Here is a 21,159-nt window from a genome sequence, read left to right as displayed (position 1 = left end):
AGGGGCTGGCGGTGGATTTGCCATGCGCCAGCCGCTGCCAGACTTCGCAGATGATGCGCGTGTGTCCCCTTACAACGGAGCTCCACCGTCGCCTTGTCGCCCGTCACGTTCCCCCACCCCCCCTAACCCTGTCTCCCTGAAGCGGAGACGGGCAGGGTTCCCGTCCCCTGCCGACGGTAAACTGGGATGTGCGTCCCAGTCAGATGTAGCGTCCGCTCGCAAGCAGGGGCGGTCTGGCGTGCGCCGGCACTGGACAAGCAGCACTACATCTGCAAGGATGACATATACACACATTTTACTTTATTTATTATTGTTGTCTAAATTTCTCCATAAAATAATTTTGGCCTAGAGGTGCTGTAAGAAAAAAAATATGGATGCTCTAGGGCACCATGATTCTAAAAAGTTTAGGAACCATTGACATAATGGATAAATGTTCAAGATAGTGTCCCACTGAGAGAAGAGCACTGCTCATAAGCAAACAATGATCCTGTCATGCCATCAACATTGTCTGAACATACAGTAATTATCATGTGCACATTAGTGTCATTATAGTGGGCAAAGGGGGACCCACCTCTGGAGCCTGAATCTAAGGCAGTGCTTGAAGTGGGGCGGTATAAGGCGATATGACATCCCGCCACCTCTTCGTTTTTGTTCACATAGAAAATTTACCAGCACAGGGATCAGGTATGGGATCCCAGCACTGAAACAGCAGAGGCATTGTTTGAAGAGGGATCCCTCTCCATTGGCGGCAGCGATGCTGGGACAGGAGCAGAGACAGAAGCTGATCCCACCTGCAGTGCAGTTTAAAATCCCGTCTGTTGGACCACCTGCCAATCAAAAGAAGTGTCAGCTTTATAAAAAAAAAAATGGTGTGAGCCAATAATGTCTCATGGACCGGCATAGCCAATGAGAAGCTATCAAGCAGCAGTTTCTCATTGGCTGGCAGACCCTGATCGGTACACAATCAGCACCAGATTCATAAAGAGGCTTCGTCTTTTCATTGGTTGCTGGTCTGCGATCTGGGCTTGGATGGTGGCTGGTGCCATCTAATCTGCACTGCTCTCGCCTCTGCCTATGTCCTTGTGCAGAGAGAAGTGTGGTGAAAGGCACAGGAGAGGTGAGATAGGGAAGCAAGGAGGGGGTATTGGTATCTATGTTTTCTTAGGACTGCGGGCGCCCTGTGCGGGAAGCGAGCAAGCAGCTGTCATTAGCTGCCTGTAACCGCCCCACACACACACCTGCGTCATTGTAGAATTACCATGGGAACACCCAGCATTTTCATGGGAATGGCTATAAAACATTGGGCGTTCCCATGTGTGCAGCCCATCGCCGCCTCATGTCCCCCATCTGCATTGGTAGGTGCAAACGGGACTGCGACCAGGCAGTTCACTGTGCACGCTTACACCAGGAATCTGCACATGCTCATAAATGCGCATGCGCAGATGCCAATCATTGCTCCCCCATGAGAACAGATTAGAATAACATCCAATGTGTGAGCTCTGTGTGACTCTGCAGTGCAGGAGTGTCTTTTCCCATTAAATAGCTTCTTATTTTCAAAACAGTACATAGTGTATACTATGTACAATTATACAGAAAATAAAGCTGCTTAGTTCAGGATGCCACAATGAACTTTGGGAAAAAAACTATCACCTTATTACATGATCTTAATATTCTTAAAATGTATCTTACAAGAATGACCCTGGATGCAGTGGAGGGGAAAGTCAGAACATTACTTATCTGTACCCACTAATGAACAAGACAGTTTCAAACTACAGTAATAAAGAAAACAAAAGCGCTCTGTTCTGTGACCACAATGAATGATACAAAGTGACATAGAGAAATTCCAGCACAATAACCCATTCATGTCTGCATATATTTGACACAAAATGATAAAGCAGTCAATGCAGCCACAGCCTAACACAATGATCACCTCTCCACGGCTGCAAGACTATCCAGCACATTGTGCCTAATTCAGACCAGATTGCAGGAAAAATTTGATCTCAAAATGGGTAAAACCATGTGCACTGCAGGTGGGCAACTGTAATTCAGTATGTACAGATGTTTTCTTTACTGCGTATGTGCACATACCCAACTAAACACTAGGGGTGAAATGTAATAGGATGAGAGATTCAGAAAGTGAGAGATTTGGTAAGAAAGCTCCAGTTTTTTTAAAGCAGCAGTCATTTACACTGCAAAGGCAAACTGGGTTTGCTGTGTAAATGACTGCCACTTTAAAAAAACTGGAGCTTTCTTACCAAATCTCTCACTTTCTGAATCTCTCATCCTATTACATTTCACCCTAGGAGTAACCAGCCAAACGCAGGCGTGTTTATGCCAGCTAGGCACTCTGAAGTGGCTGTTTTGCTTGCAGCCCCCGATTGAGTCCTGAGCTACGTGACAGCTGCGAGCACCAGGGACAAGTGGAAAAATTAGTATCTGTGCACATCCACTGCAAACCCCTTTGTAAGGCAGGATTTTACGGGGCAGGTGTCGACGGCTGTTTGCACACTGGTCTCCAAGAACTTGCAGCCCAGCAAGCAGGTCTGAATCAGGCCCCAAGTCTGAAATAGTCCTATTTTACTAACAAAGTGCTAACAAAAAATTACCAAATGACAAAGGAATCTATATAAAAGGTGACCCAAGTTGGTTAAGGCACTTTGGGGCAGATGTATTAAGCCTGGTGTGGAAAAAGAGTGGAAGGAAAAAATGCACAAGCCAATCAACTCCTTTTTCAAACATAGCTGATTGTCTGGTGCGTTATCGTCTTCTACTTTATCACCACTTTATTTCTTCACCAGGCTTAATACATCTGCCCCATGTGAGATAAGTAGAGGTAAGTACACCTTATGCATTTGTCTCTGAACTAACTTACAGCTTTTGAAAAGCGGTCTGTTGTTAGTTGTTACTGTGCAGAGAATCATGCACATAGGGGTTATGCAGAGAGAGTACTACAGATGGAGCCACTCTCAGCAGGTCAGCCGGTGTGCCATCCACTGGTATCTGATGGACGTGGAAGCATCTTACATGTATCTACGATGTGTGCGCACCATTCACCAGCCTGTGCTTGTTTCGATGGTAGCCGCTCAGTTGAGAGTGGCTCCATCTGTATGTCAGTTGGCCTAGTATATCTTGGGTTAACTATGAATTCAGGAATCTAGACAGTCAAAATCGTAATGAATTCCGGTAAGTATTTTTACCCAACCCCCTAACCCACCTCATCTGCAGCCTAACCCTAACCATTTTCCCCTGCCTCCTAACCATAACCCTAGTGCCTTTCATCCCATACTTTCCATCAAGATCCCGATCACCGGAATTCTACCGTCATTATTCGGTCAGGTTCCAGTCTGCAGAACTCCTACCAAAGCCCCTCTGAATTTGTACTGGGTATTCTCAGATACTGAATGCTAGCTGACTAACACAAGGAATAATCCCTGTGACTGGAGGTGTAACGGGATAAAAGGAATACTCTCTCATAGACCAAGTAAGGGCATGTTCACATTCCCACACATGCAGACAAGGATAAATACACAAATATGATAGGAAAGCCGTATTATTTGTGGGTGGCTAGGGGAGGTGCAAATACAATGATGAGAGCTATTGCACTAGGGAACTGCTTATGAGTAGTGCTTTGCTTGTGATCTATGACTTTTTATGTTTTTTTTGTTTGAAAAATCTTTTTATTGGATAACAACATCACACAGGTTAAGTCAATACAAATTATAAATTATAAATTGTTAAAAAACGTAGGTCTACTAATTAATGAATTGTATGACTCACCCTAATGTGTAATCTATATAATCCACAGCCTGTAAATTTATTTTCATTAACAATATTCTCCAATAATGAGAGTCATGTCTGTTAAAAAGTTTTGAAAAAATCAAAAAAGAGACAGAACCATGACCTGAAATAAAGCAATATCAGAAACAAGAATGCTAAAAATAATAATTATAGTAACAATAATGAAGCATAATTAGAACTCAAATTTGGGCTGTTATTAGTTGTCTATGGAGGAACCATTCGGTGGCATCAAAGACTGAAAAGATCTGAGTTTGAATGTTTTGAGGTGGTGAGTCAATGTAGGCCCCCCATTTTTTGTAAAACTTCAATACGTCTGACTCTGCCGTTAACATGGCCGATTTTTTGTCAAAATACATAATTTGTAAGATTTTGAGCTGTAACTCAGTTAAGGAAGGCAAGGTTTTGGCCACCCAGTGGGTCAAGATCAGTTTCTTGGCTACTGTAATAATGATGGTTAATATTGGGGTCAGTGAAGATTTTTTCGAGCCCAAATGCTAGGTAGAGAAATCTGCAAGTAAACAGGCAAGGGGATCAGGCGATAGCCTGATTTGTAGATGTGCGGATAAAAATTATTCCAGAAACGTCTGATCCTGCCACAATCCCAGAAACAGTGGTAAAAATATGCTGCTAGTATGTGGCATTTGGGGCATTCCCCCTGTAACCCGGATAAAGTGTGCCAATCTCGCCGTTGAGATATAGGCCCTTTGTATTGTTTTATAGTGAACCTCCTGGAGGTAAGATGAGTGGAGGATTTTCACTGTTGACATATAGTGAGCACTAATGGATGTATGAGCCGGAATGGAAGGAACATCTAGAAATTAGATCCCTGTAATAAATTAGAAAGGAGTTTTCCTGTCTTGTTCCCGAACCTATGTAATTGGTAATTCACAGAAAAAAGGAGTCTATCCCCTTGTGATTGTAGATATTCTTCATAATTTAGTCGGGCTGTCTGATAAGCTATTTTCTTGTCTGTATTTGATGTCTGTTTGAAGAGTTGGTAAGTCGTTGTAAGTGCCGATTGTAATGATATATATGTGGAAGTGTGTTTTTTGTTTTGGTTTGCTACATAGGCAATTATTTTGCCTCTTATCACATCTTTTGCAGTCATCCAGAAGAGGGAAGAGTTGTCTTGAAGGCGTTCTATATTATCGTGGCTATAGGTGTCCCAGAAGGAATTGAGATATGTTTGAAATTTGTGAGATTTGGCCAGGTATGAGGGGAACTTCCAATCTCTAGCTGTATTAGATAAAGGAGATAGGCCAATCATGGTAGTGATGAGTGCGTGGTCTGAGATTTTGATGGGGTCTATATCCGCCGAGCTCACCATTCGGAGTAGCAAGTGGTATAGAAGGGTATAATCTATTCTAGAAAATGTGGCATGTGCTGCAGAGAGGCATGAGAATTCTCTCTCTGTTGGGTGTAAAGCACACCAAATGTCTACCGTTTGGAGGCTTTCTGCTAAAGCAGGAATACCATATCTAGGGAGGCTGGTATTAAAATCGCTACATATGATCAATGGATTAGAAAGCCTAAGAGAAAGCTGTGATTTTATTTTTTTTGTAAAAAAAGGCTTCAAGTACCCATTTGGGGCATAGACATTACATAGGCAGGTATTCAATGCTTGTATTTGGGGGAGGCAGTGAATCCTGTGTAGGATTCGCTGCACTTTCGGCCCAATTCTCCCTGCAGGGCGATTCGCCGGGCAGCCGCCCATTTGCCCTATTCAACGCATCAGGGGCTCTCTGCCCATGGCGGCGAATTTTAAGGGGGACGGCTGCAGGCAGGGAGATGGAAGCCTCCCTGCCTGCGCCGGACACTGTGGGGGGGGGGGAAGGAGGGCTGTGGGGGACACAGGGAGAGCCCCCCAGAGCTGGCAGGGGGCTGTTCCGGGAGCCGCTACACACTGGTCCTGATCGTGCATGTGTATTGATCGGGACCAGTGTGCAGTGAATATATGAATATTAATGAGCGGCTCCCGGCTCGGCCCCCTGCTGGTGAATGTGTAAAAAAAATTTAAAAAATATTGTTTAAAAAAAATAATATGTAAATATATTCATGTGCTGCAAGCACATGAATAAAAATAGCATGCCACTTCACAGAAAAAAAATCTGATTTTTTGACACCAAAATAAAAATAAAAAACACTTTATTTTCAAAGATCACATTCCAGTTCTCCAGAAAAAGATGAGGAATGTAAAATGGAGAATCCGGGGGAAAATCACTGGAGAAAGCAGTTCTCCACTTCAGCATTGAATACACTCTCTGCGAATTCCACTAAAAACCCCATTGAAAAACACTGGCGAATCGCGGAGAATCACAAACAGAGAATCGCTAGACATTCGCTCTTCATTTGCAGAGAATTGTGTCCATTGAATAGGGTGAATTGTTTTTTTCTGTGAGAAAATTCCCTGTAAACCCGGCGAATTGCCTGATTCCCCAGAAAATATGGCGAATCAGAGGCATTGAATACTGGCCATAGTGGAAATTTTTTAGAATGTAGGGAGAGAGTGATAATAACGAAAGGATGGTGAAGAAAAAGATAGTTTATTGTTCAAACATGATTGCACACATCGACAGCTGTACACCTGACAGCTGTTTCAACCGCAATGAACGGTTTTCATCAGAGGTGAAGCACACATTGGCAGAGCCTGTTTAAATAGCATGAATTGCGCCAAAAAGCATATGCAGATTAGGCCAACCAGGCCTCCACTGACGTGTAGCTTACGTCAGTTACAGTGAGTGACAGCGGGAGTGGGGGGGCGCGGCTCTGGGCAGCGTCATTGGGATTCTCCGGAGCTCAAGCGCTGGGCTGACTCCGGGAGTCCCGCGGCTGCAAAGATGTGCCAATTGGCAGCTGTGTGGGTACAGACATGCCACTGAAAAGGTGTGAGGGCGGTGATATCGGGCTGGTGGGGGCAGCTGGTATCTACAGCTATGTGATGCTGCGTGTACAGACATGCCATTGAAAAGGTGTGAGGGCGGTGATATCGGGGCTGGTGGGGGCAGCGGGTATCTACAGCTACGTGATGCTGTAGTACCGCTGAGTTGGACAGTGAGCGCCGGGTGCTTGAGAGCGCGCAGGGCTGGTTGTATCATCTGCATAAGCCGTGTCAGTCAGTACAGACGATATGTGAACCTGTAGACATGTGTGTATGCCGACCTTCTATGGTTTAGCACAATTACTCCAGGCTCTGAGGCACTCTGAGTATGCAAACATACCATGGCCAATATTGATACAACGTGCATTGCGCAAAACAGCAGTAAGGTCTGCATGAATGCAATGTCGACCATGCATTGCAGTGGCACCAGCATCACAATATTCAGCTGTGACTCCAGGCACTATGAGTCTATAGAAGCACAATGACAATATTGACACAGTCTACATTACACAAAAAAAAAACGGACCATGGTAAGGTCAACACCGGTGCAGTGTCTGTACTGACTGACACAGCTTATGCAGATGATACAACCAGCCCTGCGCGCTCCCAAGCACCCGGTGCTCACTGTCCAACTCAGCGGTACTGCAGCATCACGTAGCTGTAGATACCCGCTGCCCCGATATCACCGCCCCGCCCTCACACCGTTTCAGCGGCATGTCTGTACCCACACAGACAGCTACCGATCGGCACATCTTTGCAGCCGCGGGACTCCCGGAGCCAGCCCAGCGCTTGAGCTCCGGGGAATCCCGATGACGCTGCAAGAGCCGCGCCCCCCCACTCCCGCTGTCACTCACTGTAACTGACGTCAGCTACACGTCAGTGGAGGCCTGGTTGGCCTAATCTGCATATGCTTTTTGGCGCAATTCATGCTATTTATATGGGCTCTGCCACTGTGTGCTTCACCTCTGATGAAAACCATTCATTGCGCTTGAAACAGCTGTTAGGTGTACAGCTATTGATGTGTGCAATCATGTTTCTACAATAAACCATCTTTTTCTTCACCATCCTTTCGTGTGCCGGTTCCTATCCTTCTGCAACTAAGGGGGGTAAGTGATATATATATAGCACTGCAGGGGTTCCTGTAATAGAAACCAGGTGGCACTCCACGGACTTATCTCTTGGTGAAAAATCAGTGTTTATTCTCTCATAATCGACGTTTTTTCATCAGGTTTTACAAACAAAGGTTTCACTGCTTTTAGGAGCCTTTTTTCAGGAGCTTTTTTTCACTGTTCACATTGGTTGGAGTGCCGCATCATTCTACAAGTATATATATATATAGTGAGCGGAGGTGGATGCTTGAGCCCCCAACCATGCGCTCCACAAATGACCATGTGAGGGGCTACGTGCTGTCTCACGTCGGCAGCAGCCCTCCCGCAGCCATCTTATTTTCTGGCAAAACGCAGCGACCACAAGAGGCTGTAGCTGCGCTCAGGAAATCTGGGTTAGAGGCCAGTTCTGGCGGGCATTTGGGACAGCCACAATCTGGTCCGGCATGCCAATCCGTTGCTGACCAAACCTAATAACCCAGCTTGACCGACAGGGTAACTCAACCCAGGTTATGAGAAGGTTTGCCCAGTGTATAAAGTGTTGGACCTGGGACGTAGCCAGGTCGGACCTGACTTTGTGACATACAGATGTGTCCTCATATATCGTGGCTCACAAAACGGTTTTTTGGCCTTCGAGTCGCGAGTTGTAGATTGCGTTATGGCCTGCGTTATGTCCCACGCCATGTAATACATAGTTTAACCACTGGGTGACTTATGTTCCACGTTAAGACTACGGTGCCAAATACAACAATGTTGTTGTTGACATTGAGAGTATGAGAAACTGGCCAATCAATGTTCTTCCCTTTATAAAAGAAAAAAAAATCTACAGTACTGTACAGTATCTTCTACAAAATGCAATGTGAGGCTGCCACGCAACTTCCCACGACAGATTTTGTCCTTACTTTGGGGACAGTGTACTTGGATAAAATTCACAGCAGCAGATGTGTACGGTTATACAGGTTATTGGTACCGATTGCTACTGTATGAACATGGAAGCTAATGCTGGATAATTATAGAAAACATTATTTAAGGACCTGTCTATCATTACGCTATACTGCGCCATGAAAACAGTGCACTCTACGGGGCATGTCTCATATTGGACTTTATATTATATTCCAATGGTGCAATTTAAATCATAGGTAAATGTGGCCTAGGGGGTAGAGACACAGGTACAGTATGCTGTTAGCAGCAATACTGGTTAGATCCACAGTGGGGTACAATTTATTTATTTTTTTATCAGTAAAGTTATTTGGTGCTTTGCAAATTCCTTTTGCACAAAAAAAAAGTAACAATGGCAGGCTGCCATGTACACAATACAGTTATTGTCCATATTGCGCTACAAAGAACGGTTCTTTTTTGCATGAATACATTTCGCACTTCAGGTAAAAGTTCTTTCTTTAGGGGACAGTGTACTTGGATAGAATTCGCAGCAGCAGATGTGTACGGTTATCAATGTCATTGGTATAGATTGCTACTGTATGAACATGGAGGGCATGCTAAACTTTACTAATGCTGGATAATTAAATAAAACATTATTTAAGGACCTGTCTATCATAACGCTATACTGTGCCATGAAAACAGTGCACTCAGACACAGACAGACACCTCAGACAATAAGATGTTGATTGCAGTCAGACAAAATACTGTATGTTGATTGCAGTCTGCCTTCCTGTCAGGGCCGGCGCTACCCACTCAGCAAGTCCTGCAAAGCAGGGAGGCGCAGTGCTGGATAGGCGCTACGCTCTCCCTGCTCTGCTACACTGCTGCTGCTGTCGGCTGCCATAGCCTGCGCCTGTCTGACTATGACAGGCAGCGGCATCGGCAGCATGAAGAGCAGGCAGCGCCTACTCTGTCCTCTTCTACATCCCTGAGCACTGCCAGTGCAGTGCCTCTCCGTCCTGAGTCCTCTCAACGTATCTGTGTCAGGCTGTGTAATCAATCTAAAATCCTACAGCATAGCACAGCTTGCATTGCCGAGAGGCTTTTAGATTGACTATCTAGTCTGCCACAGACTGAATTAGTTGAGTGTTGAGTTAAGCACAGGAGGAGTGATAGAGATCCTCTGCAGGGACTCCAGGCTAGCTGATGTACATCTGGAGGGGCAGAGGGGTGTCCCTATCGACATCTGGAGGCTCTGTCACTCCATTTCTTTCTGTCCTATGTAAGGTGAGATACTAGTACACCAGGTTGTGTTTTGTTGGGGCACAGACACAGGAGGTATGGGAGTGATGGGGGGGGGGGCACAGGAGGGATGTGTGATGGGGGCACTAGAGGATTATTTGTGATAAGGTGGTACAGTAGGTATGTGTGTGATGGGGCACAGAAGGGACGTGTGATGGGGCACAGGAGGATTATCTGTGATAAGGTGGTACAGTAGGTATGTGTGTGATGGGGCATAGGAAGGATGTGTGTGATGGGGCACAGAAGGGATGTGTGATGGGGGCACAGGAGGGATGTGTGATGGGGCACTAGAGGATTATTTGTGATAAGTTTGTACAGTAGGTATGTGTGTCATGGGGTATAGGAAGGATGTGTGTGATGGGGCACAGAAGGGTCGTGTGATGGGGGCACTAGAGGATTATTTGTGATAAGGTGGTACAGTAGGTATGTGTGTGATGGGGCATAGGAAGGATGTGTGTGATGGGGCACAGAAGGGATGTCTGATGGGGGCACAGGAGGGATGTGTGATGGGGGCACTAGAGGATTATTTGTGATAAGGTGGTACAGTAGGTATGTGTGTGATGGGGCATAGGAAGGATGTGTGTGATGGGGCACAGAAGGGACGTGTGATGGGGGCACTAGAGGACTATTTGTGATAAGGTGGTACAGTAGGTATGTGTGTGATGGGGCATAGGACGGATGTGTGTGATGAGGCACAGGAGGGATGTGTGATGGTGGCACTAGAGGATTATTTGTGATAAGGTGGTACAGTAGGTATGTGTGTGATGGGGCATAGGACGGATGTGTGTGATGGGGCACAGAAGGGACGTGTGATGGGGCACAGGAGGGATGTTTGTGATGGGGGTCACAGGAGGAATGTAGGAGGGGGGCACAGGGGAGATTTGCGTGATGGGGGGCACAGGAGGGATGGGCAGAGCTGGCAGGACCCGGTAAGTGGGTTAAACGCTGCAGCGCTCCCCTTCGGCCTGCTATCTCCCGCTGGAACCATGACACCCACCATTTAAAAATAAAATAAACACAGGAGCCAGGATAAGCAGGGTGGGCGACAACTCATGGGCTCAGAGTCTTTGTCTAGTTACAAAAAGGAAGAAAGGGTGACACTACAGTCACACAGTAGCGCTAGTTCTAAAATTGGTGGCAACCCTTTCACTATTCCGGGTAATAGCTGCAGCCCCTTATCAGAGGTTTTGTGAGCCTCTGTAACAAGCTGCACTCAGGAGTGATAGCGATGATAAATCGCTACATTTAAGAGGCGCAGCTATACCCAGTCCAATGATTACAACAATTTATATGAAGTTAATTATTTTAATAAAAAAAAAATATATATATATATTTCATAATATTCGAAGTGCACTTCATATAATTCATAGACAATACATGACATACAACATATAACACATACATAAAAAAAAATATATATATATATATGCTAGCGATGCTCGGCACTCTGGTTGTAGCGGTGGATATGGTGTGTATTTCGCCGGGTGCCCTCTCCAAAGAATTTGGATATGTGTAGAACGACGGGCGGCACTCTCGGTCTTTAAATAGCTAGTGGGGTATGTCCAATAATGACCCCCGCAGCCAAGTTGTGATACAGTATCACAACATTATTGGACATACCCCACTAGCTATTTAAAGACCGAGAGTGCCGCCCGTCGTTCTACATATATTTATATATATATATATATATATATATATATATGATGCTGTCAGAAAATAGAAAAATATTTCATGGGAATGCAGGCGGAATGAAGTCACATGACGTCAGCCGCCTGCCCTGTCTTTGTCCTGGTGCTTTCAAATATAGGTCAGGCTCCACTGACTTATATTTGCGAAGGCAGGAGAAATTATTAGATGGTCAGCAACCATCAAATGATTTCTCCTGCTGGATTCGTAACACATCCCCCTCCTTTGGTTGCGAGGAGAAATGGCTGCGTGGGGGGGGGGGGGTATCAGAGGTGTAGCTAGGGCGTAACTGGTGGAGCACAAGCTCCGGGCGCCGGAATGTCACCGGGCGCTGGAGCTGTGCTCTCTGCTGCCGGTTCTCCCGCCCTGTTCGCCTGCTTCCTACTGTGCCTGGCGTCAGAGACAGAGTGCATCGTCGGCCCACCCGCTAGCCTCCTGCTGCCGTGAGATAGCTTCCTTCTGCCAAGCGCCCACCCACCCTCTAGCTTCCTTCTGCCATCCGCCTACCCACTAGCTTCCTCCTGCTACAATGCCACTAGCCTCCTGAGTCCTGCTGTCGCCCGCCCACTGCTAGCTGCCTTCTGCTACCACCCAGCGAATAGCCTCATGCTGTTGCCAAGTATTTATGTGTATGAATGTGGGGACTGGGGGGGGGGCATTCAGTTCGCCTAGGGTGCTGACAAACCTGGCACCGGCCCTGGCAACGAGCAAGGTCAGTCCCCTTGGCAACGAGCAAGGTCAGTCCCCTTGGCCACGAACAAGGTCAGTCCCCCTTGGCAACGAGCAAAATCAGACTCCCTTGACAACAAGCAATTTCAGTCCCCCTTGGCAACAAGCATGAAGCCCCTTGGCATCGAGCATGAAGCCCCTGGCATAGAGCATGAAGTTCCTAGCAATGAGCATGTAGGTAAGTGGCACATATGTGTCAAATGTGTAATGGGCATTACAGTTTGTTATATAGTGCAATGGGCATCATGTGAGGCCTTATGTGTAATTGGCATTACGGCATGTGGCTTTATGTGTATTGGGTATTACAAAGTTCGCTAAAATGTGCAATGGGCATTACGGTGTGAGGTATAATGTTAGGCTGCGCCCCCTTTTCGCTGCACAAGAGCCCCACCTACTACAAATCAGGGGGGCGCGAAACATGCCCATGCTCCGGGCACCATGGCACCTAGCTACACCACTGGGAGGTATTCGCCAGGGCAGCTTACCAAGTCAATTAGAATCACCTCATATGTGTATGAGACACTACTACTACGGGCATTATACAACCTTTTTTCAGCGCACACTGACGCTTTATAAAGTATGGGAGGGTGCAAATTTATAGTTTGCAGGGGGGCGCCGAACACCCTAGCACCGGCCCAGCTTCCTGTACATACTGTAATGTAAACAGTAAGCCTGCATTAACTTTCTAACTCTAATACTGTATCATATAATGTAAGAACGGCAGATGCTGACTGTAGATTGCAGATACAGTGGGGGAAATTTACTAAAGGAAATTTGTAAAAAAATAGGTGTATTTGTATCCAGAAATACACTTATTTTTGACATTTACTATCCCGAAAATACGGCAATTCGTATTCTTATTGATAGCACATCAATATGACTACGAATTGCCTTATTTTCGGGATAGTAAATGTCAAAAATAAGTGTATTTCTGGATACAAATACACCTATTTTTTTACAAATTTCCTTTAGTAAATTTCCCCCAGTATGTCACGTGAATAGCCATACAAAATACTGAAACTGCTTTGATTTAAGACGGCAGATAATATCACAGTATTACTGTAGTACAAAATGTACAAAATGTACGGACAAAATCTATATTCTGTACTAGACATACTGTAAATTAGTTGTTTCATAGCATTGTGCATACTGTATTTTATGTCAGATTTCGTGCATAATGTTTGGACAAAATCCCGGATTTAGTACATAATGTATGGACAAAATCCCGACTATAGTACATAATGTATAGACAAAATCCCAGATTTAGTACATAATGTATGGACAAAATAACGGATTTAGTACATAATGTATAGACAAAATCCCAATAGCGTTTACATACAGTAGCATACTGTAGTTCTACAACAGTCTGTACATCTCAAGACTAATGTGACCAAATTGGCTGTTTTGATAGGGACATACTGTATACAGTAAATAGTGCGCTCAGGGCTTAAAGTGGTCACGGAGAGGTGGTGGAACTCCTTTCTCCTGCCATCAAACACCCCCCCCCCCCCCCCCCCCCCCCGAATTAGGCGAACTTGGGCCAGTGCCAGGGTTTTTGGCACCCCCTGCAAACTATAAGTTTATGCCCTACCTCCCATTCTTTATGAAGGGACAGTGGTCATACAATTGTACTCCCAATTTAAATTATTTTACATAGTAGCACAATCTCATTCACATTACACCACATGTAGTGCCCCTTACTCACTTTTTCATGTTACGCTGCACAGTAGTACTCTGTATACATGTATGCAACACAGTAGTGTTTCTTATACACAATGCCAACAAAAGTACAGCCCCTTACACATGTTGCCCACAGCAATAGTACCTTGTGACAGCTTGAAATCACATACTGTATGCTCTGCCAGAAAAGAAAGCTGTTGGAATTATTGTGCAGGGCTGTGGTGGAACTAGTTCCCCCTACCATTAGAGGTGGTGGAACTCAGTTCCCCCCAGTTCCCCCTCACTTTAACCCCTGAGTGCGCTCAGTGTTAATGAATACAGTACTAATTAGTGATCGTGGGGGAAGGTACAGAACTCTGCATTGACTTAATGTGACCAAATTGGTTGGGGGAGGTGTTTTGCTGGAAACATACTGTACTGTATACAGTAAAAGGTGTGCTCAGTGTTAATGAATACAGTACTAATCAGTGATCATGGGGGAAGGTACAGAACTCTGCAATCACTTTCAAACTCTAGTATTATATACTGTAATGTACAGTAAGGTCTGTATGTGCCTGCTGTAGATTGCGAACAATGCCATGGACTGCCCAGTATACTGTATAATGTAATGTAGCTCATGAGCATACTGTACCATTCAATTGAATGTTGTGAATAACTTTTCACTTTATTGAAAATGTTTCTTTATATATTGTATGGGAGTAGGGTCATACTAAATAAGGTAATTGAATAAACGCTGACATTCCTGCAAATAATATCCAGGATTTAGTACACAATTATCGGATTTAGTACACAATGTATGGAATGGGCACGACTGTGTTTTTGACCTGTGATCTGTGTTTGGCATGTGTGGAAGTCAGACACCGTAATCCTTAGGCATACGGGATAGAGTACACCCATTAAAATCACAATTTTCTGTGGCCTAGCAGGTAGAGACACAGCTATACTGTTAGCAGCAATAGTGGTTTGATCCACAGTGGGTACAATTTTTTGTTAAACGGATTACTTTTTTTTTTGGTACTTATGTATTATCTGGCCTGCCGATTTAGAAATCGGGTCCATCGCATGACATCGCATCGCATCGCATACGACCATATCGCATGCGATGCGATGCGATGCGATGGACCCGATTTTTCCATAGGATTCAATGTTAAAATGGACTGAGTCCATTTTAACATGGAATTCAATGGGAAAAGGGGTCCTTTTCTTACCCCTACTATCCAAGTGGGCATGGAGTTGGATATAAACCTGTGGCGAGCGTAGCGAGCCACCGAGCCCGAAGCGTGGCGAGCGTAGCGAGCCCCGCGAGGGGACACAATACCGACACAATACCGTCCCCTCGCTTCGCTCGCCTCGCTACGCTCGCCACAGGTTTATATCCAACTCCATGCCCACTTGGATAGATGGGGTATGAAAAGGACCCCTTTTTCCCATTGAATTCCATGTTAAAATGGACTCAGTCCATTTTAACATTGAATCCTATGGAAAAATTGGGTCATCGCATAGCATGCATCGCATCTGATTGTATGCCTTAAGTTAAGGCATACAATCAAAAAATCGGCAGCCCAGATACTTCATAAGTACCTTTTTTTTTAAATCAATAAAGTTATTTGGTGCATTAATTGCATTAATGATCAGTCCTGTGCAACTACAGTAGCTCTTCATCAACATTGAAGAAATATTTCTGTTTTTCACAAATAACAGATAAACTGAGCAGGGCCGTCTCAACATCAGTGAGGGTCCCTGGGCAAAATAATTCACTGGGCCCTCATTGATGTTGACATGGCACTGCAAGCAGCAGGGAAGTGCATAGTAAGTGCTGGGTGCGGGAGGATACAGGCAACCTGTCAAGCTCCCTGCATGCAATGATGGGGTAACCCAGCAGCACATACAGTACAGTAGAAATAAATGGGATCCATGTAGGACCTCCCCCCCCCCCCCCCCCTCCTGGGTGTGCAGCATGCAGCGGCCGCCGGGTGATCTCCTTACCAAGTCTCCACGATGTCCTACTTGCTGACCTTTCCGACTTGGATGAGCCCGCTTTCATACTGTACCTTATAAACCAGCGTTACAGAGTACACAGTACTGTATGCTCATGCGCTGTACTGTTTAGCAAAAGTGACATCTGGTGGTCAATGAGTAGAATTGCAGGTTACAATTACAACATTACGCAACATTTATAACACGATTTATAATGGGACTATACTGTAGCACAAGGAGCAGGCGTGATTCAGGCCCGTTTCACATAGCGCACGTTATGCGGTACACAGCCACAATGTATGAGGACACATCTGTATATGTAGTATTACGAATTGCCAACAAAGAAACAGAAGAGAAAATATGGCACAGAGTACCCTAAATGGAATCAGGGGTACATTTCTAGCTGTCATTTATTTTGCATCTTACAAAATAATATACAGAATGTGACTATTTGCAATGGGCAACATCCCCATTTTTCACTTTTAGAATGTTTAGAAAATTTACCTCTTACAGTAAACAGACCTAAAATCTGAACCTTGTAGCACAAAAAAAAAAAAAAAGAGAAGACTGGCACAGGGAAGGGGAGAATAATGTAAAGATAGTCAGGTTTTGTGACATTGGCCCTTATTCTGGTTGGTGCGGCCGGAGCCGCATATGCGGCTCCGACCGTGCAGGCGAATCCCCGCCTTCCATACGGATCGCCACGGCCGTCCGTACGCGGACATGTGGCGGTCCGCATGAAAATGGCGGGGGATACGCCTCCACCATCTTGGAGCAGCCCCCTGCATTCGATGGTCGCCGACCATCGAAGGCAGGGCCGCACGCTCCACCAGCTCCCGCACCCATAGACCTCACGGACACTTGTCCGTGTGAAAGCATGTATGGGGGCGGGCAGCTGACATCCGGCGATGTCAGATGCCCGCCCCCAACACATGCGTCACAGCCTCATTACCATGCGTACGCCCCGCGTTTGCATGGGAACGCCCATGAAACGCGGGGCGTATGCATAGGGAAATGAGGCTAAGTAGCCCCTCACGCCCCTATCCACCCCCTTTGCGGTGGTAAAAAAAAATGTGCGGCGATTTCGCCTGCACATGCGCAGAGTGCCCTCTGCACATGCGCAGAGCGAAAACATCGGCGGAACGGCCGCAAGCGGCCGTTACCGCTTAGATCAGAATAAGGGCCATTGATATACCCTACATGTTAATAAATGTTGACATTCTTAGCTGGCCTTGGCAGCTTGGTTCCCGGTGCTTGGAGATGGCATCATCTCCAAGAACTGGGAAATTTGCCAGCCGGGGCCACGCGATGTTAACCGACCGCAGGACGCTGCGGTCCGGAGGTACGGGATCCCCCATTGGTGGAGATGGGTGCCCGGGTCAGATAACCTGGGTTACCTGTTTACCCGGCCCCTGACTCAGGGTCTGCCCCGTGTCTGACCCTGATCATTTCCATGGTTGGATTCCCGGGTAACATTTATACTACTGTATTTATGCTACTCCGACCCGGAGTAGCACGGCAATAAACAGGGTCGAGGCTCTGGTGTAAAAGGGACATCTATACTGTAATCTGTTAGGTAACACGCCATGAGACCACTTCCCATTTTTTCTATAGACTTTGTATCTGTGACTGGCACAGGTTGAAAATCGAGCTGCTGCTTATTTTGGATTTTTATTTGTAGTTATTATTTAATTTGCGGTAAGTGGACGCTTTGTTATACATACTGTAAGCTAATCTTTATAATGTTGAAGTCAATGTTTAGTAGTCTTTAAAATAATCTCTCCCCTCCAGATAGCAATGCAAAAAGGTAAGTACCACAGAACTGGCATAAGACACCATTTAACTGAGTTGCTAAGTGCTTCAGGCTGCACATAAAATAGGATGACAAACCTTTTCCCTTCTGTCTATGAAAACAAGTCTGAATATATTTATTATCAGACCTTCCTTTTCCTGTGATATCACTGTGACCTCATCACAAAGCTGCAACATAAAAATAAGCAGAGTATGCTGGTTGTGCAATAATGATGGAAACAATGCAATTTGTCCAGTGGAAAATGGCATTCAACGTGGGTTATCCATTTTGTAAAGAAAATAATTTGGCAGCTGTATAATTTATAACAATAAACAGATACAATACAATGGGATTTCCCCCTCACAGGTGATGTTTACATGGCTAGACTATGATTAATGTAACTTTATATAATAGGTTTACTGTTATAAATGTTAAAAATGCACACCATTGGTAACAATCTACATGGGCTGCTACACTCCTTAGAATCAAGGAACTAAAATATTAAAATCTTTCAATGCATTTAAAGGCCCATACACACTGGGCGACTTTGAGCTTCAAGTCGCTCAAAACAGCATGTTTGAGCAGCTTTTAGATCAAAGCCGCCCAGTGTGTATGCCCGGCATACACGCGCTCCCGCATCATCGCCGGGAAAGCCGTTCATCTGCTGGTATTACCAGCAGATGAGCGGCTTTGAGGATGGCTTTGCATAGCTCTGCGCTATGCAAAGCTGTCCTCCCCGCTGCCATTGGTGCCGAGCAGGGGGAAAGCCAACCAGTGTGTATGCACTGACCGTCTTTCCCCCCCAGCGATGAATGCGATCATTGATGGTCACCCAGTGTGTATGGACCTTAAGTTTGTTATGTTGATGAATGCCAGCTACTATTCTCTGTTATCAGTTTTTTTTCTGATGGCTCTGTCATTCAACAGGATGGCAGACAGGAAGTCTGTGGGTAGTAAAATAATGCTCCCTTTGTTCAAAGCTATCAAGAGTGCCTGATAGATTTACATACATATTTAGCAATGTGATCAGCTGATCTTCCAGCCAACATGTATGTATTAAAATCATTAAAGAAAAAGGTAACTTCCCTTTATTTTTGTCAAAGGGGACATAAGTTCTAATTCATCTCTCTTTTTTTGGTGGGGCGCAGAGGGGTAACTGAAGAGTCCCACTCTGACTACTGACATACATTATAGTTGAGACATACTTATTGTCATCTTTATAGAACTGCAACTGTTAATGAAATTTGTCATGAATTTGTCATGCTAGTTATGTGACAGCTACAACCCTACCAAATACAGCCTGAAGGGGCCCAGGTCCAGGGTACTCTTAAACTTGTTACACACCTAAAGATTTATATGTCCCGTCTGTCTCGTGGGAACAAAAATCGGGTAATGAAGTAAATGAAAGTAAATAAAACTAGAATGCTGGAAAATACTAGAAAACAGACATTTTTCATCCAGGTGAATTGGTTAAATCGGTTTGATTTCACCAATGTATGTAATGTAGGTGTTATTTTTGGTCATTTTCCTGTGTTTGGGAGCAAATCAGGGGTGTAACCCAGAGTGCCTAGCTCCATGCTCCAAGCCCTGAAGGGACACCTCCACAAAAAGCAGCACTTGTGTGGTTCATAGTGACATATGCTGCTGTATAATTAATCAGCTCTGTCCCAGGAGCCCTACTAGCACCTGCAATATAGGACAGGCTGGTTCCCATACAGTTCTGCTCTGCCTGCGCTACAGCAAGCGGCTATGCACCTGCCACTGCTGGCAGGTCCAGATTAACAATGGGCCTGATGGAGCTACAGCTTTAGGCCCACTCTCCAATTAGGCCCATTTTATATTGTTGAGGGCCGTGGCTTTCCAACGAGACCGGTCCCGTGTCTCTAGCCCCCGGGAACTGGAGATACAGCCAGGCAAAGCTGGAACGTTTTCTCCATAGGATAACATGGGACCCGCTAATTCCGACCCCCACTCGATTCCAACGGCTACCAGTTCCCCCTCTGGCATCACAGAAGCTCGAGGTTGATCTCAAACCCAAATCGCTGGGCCTTCAATCTGATACCAGGCTGGTCCATATGGGTTAATTGGTTCCAGAGATATTGCGGGTAAACCGATTTTTTTATTTCTGAAATGTAGTTTCATGGCTGTTCATGTTGTTTAAGGGTAGATTTCTCTGGAACCAAATGGCCCAGCTCCACGGGACCAAAATCATTCAAAGCCCACTCAAAAGTTCCTCAATATGATACTGATCTCATGTAAATGGGTCAGTTGATTCCGAAGCTATAGCTGGTTAAAGGGGGGGGGGGGGGGATCTCTCCCCCTCACACCAGAAAATGCAGGGACTAGGCTGGTGTAAAAGGGGCCAGCCCAGGAATGTCCCTGCATGATCCTGGGACCATACTCCCAGGTAAGTCCCTACATTTTTTGGTGTCTAAGGGGTATTATAGCTGGGACCTGCAGTGCTCTTAATACGACCGGGCAGCCCCCTGCTCTCTGCCTGGCTGTCAATGGCTGTCACTTCTTCCCGGCGGCGGCTGTCCCCCAGTTACCGCAAGCATGTATTCTCCCTTGGCAATGAGCATGTAATCCCACATGGCAACAAGCATGGAACCCCTTGCAATGAGAATGGAACCCCTGGCAATGAGCATGTAGGTAAGCAGCACTTATGCAGCATAATTTTTAATAGGCATTATGGTGTTTGGCATAATACGTAATAAACATTATGGTGTGTGGCTTAACATGTAATGGGCATTATGGTGTACATTTTTAATGCGTGCCTTTGGCGCGCAATGTCCCTGTTTATGAAGCATATTGTGAACATTTGCTATAGTGCTATAGTCGGTGTGAATTTTGGCTCATTCCATGTGGCATAGTGTGTAAGACGCAAGTACAGTATAAGGGGATTACTATTGTGTTGCATGATTTGTATATTGGGTATATGGTGTAGTAAACTTAGGTGACCACATAAAAGGTGCTGAAATGTTGTCTACCAAGTTTTGTCGAAGATATTGTTTGTGCGGGTGTGTGTGTGTGTGTGTGTGTGTGTGTGTATGTATATATATATATATATATATGTTTTAGAATGTAGCTCTAAGACACCGGCGCTTCTAATTACCCATACACATTTGTATAATATTTAATCTAGCAAGTTTTGTTTGATTGGTTGGCAGCTTAGTTCTCTAAAATCCGACTTGGTAGGTCGGCTGGGATTTTTTTGGAAGGATATGGAGAGAACACAGGTGCCAGACCACAGGTGTATAATAAAGGCTTATATAACCAGTCTATACGAATAACACAAGTTTTAATTAAAAAACATTTTAATTTATAGTCAAG

General features: G+C 45.2%; 1 protein-coding gene and 1 long non-coding RNA gene across 12 annotated transcripts in view; one reads left to right on the top strand and one right to left on the bottom strand.

Moving 5' to 3' along the window:
* The window catches only part of KALRN (kalirin RhoGEF kinase), an 856,470-nt gene that overhangs the window by 183,341 nt on the left and 651,970 nt on the right, over positions 1–21,159 (bottom strand). The window lies entirely within an intron of this gene.
* LOC146020424 (uncharacterized) overlaps positions 4,896–21,159 on the top strand; it is a 41,315-nt gene continuing 25,051 nt past the window's right edge. Inside the window, exon 1 of the long non-coding RNA XR_014450787.1 lies at positions 4,896–5,008. This is a non-coding gene — a long non-coding RNA (uncharacterized LOC146020424). The remainder of the gene's footprint in view (positions 5,009–21,159) is intronic.

This window comes from Crinia signifera, chromosome 7 (assembly GCF_055691185.1).
Source record: "Crinia signifera chromosome 7, ASM5569118v1, whole genome shotgun sequence".
Lineage (NCBI taxonomy): Eukaryota > Metazoa > Chordata > Amphibia > Anura > Myobatrachidae > Crinia > Crinia signifera.
Note: the sequence above shows the minus strand (reverse complement) of the source record. Positions and strands in the feature narration are given on the sequence as shown.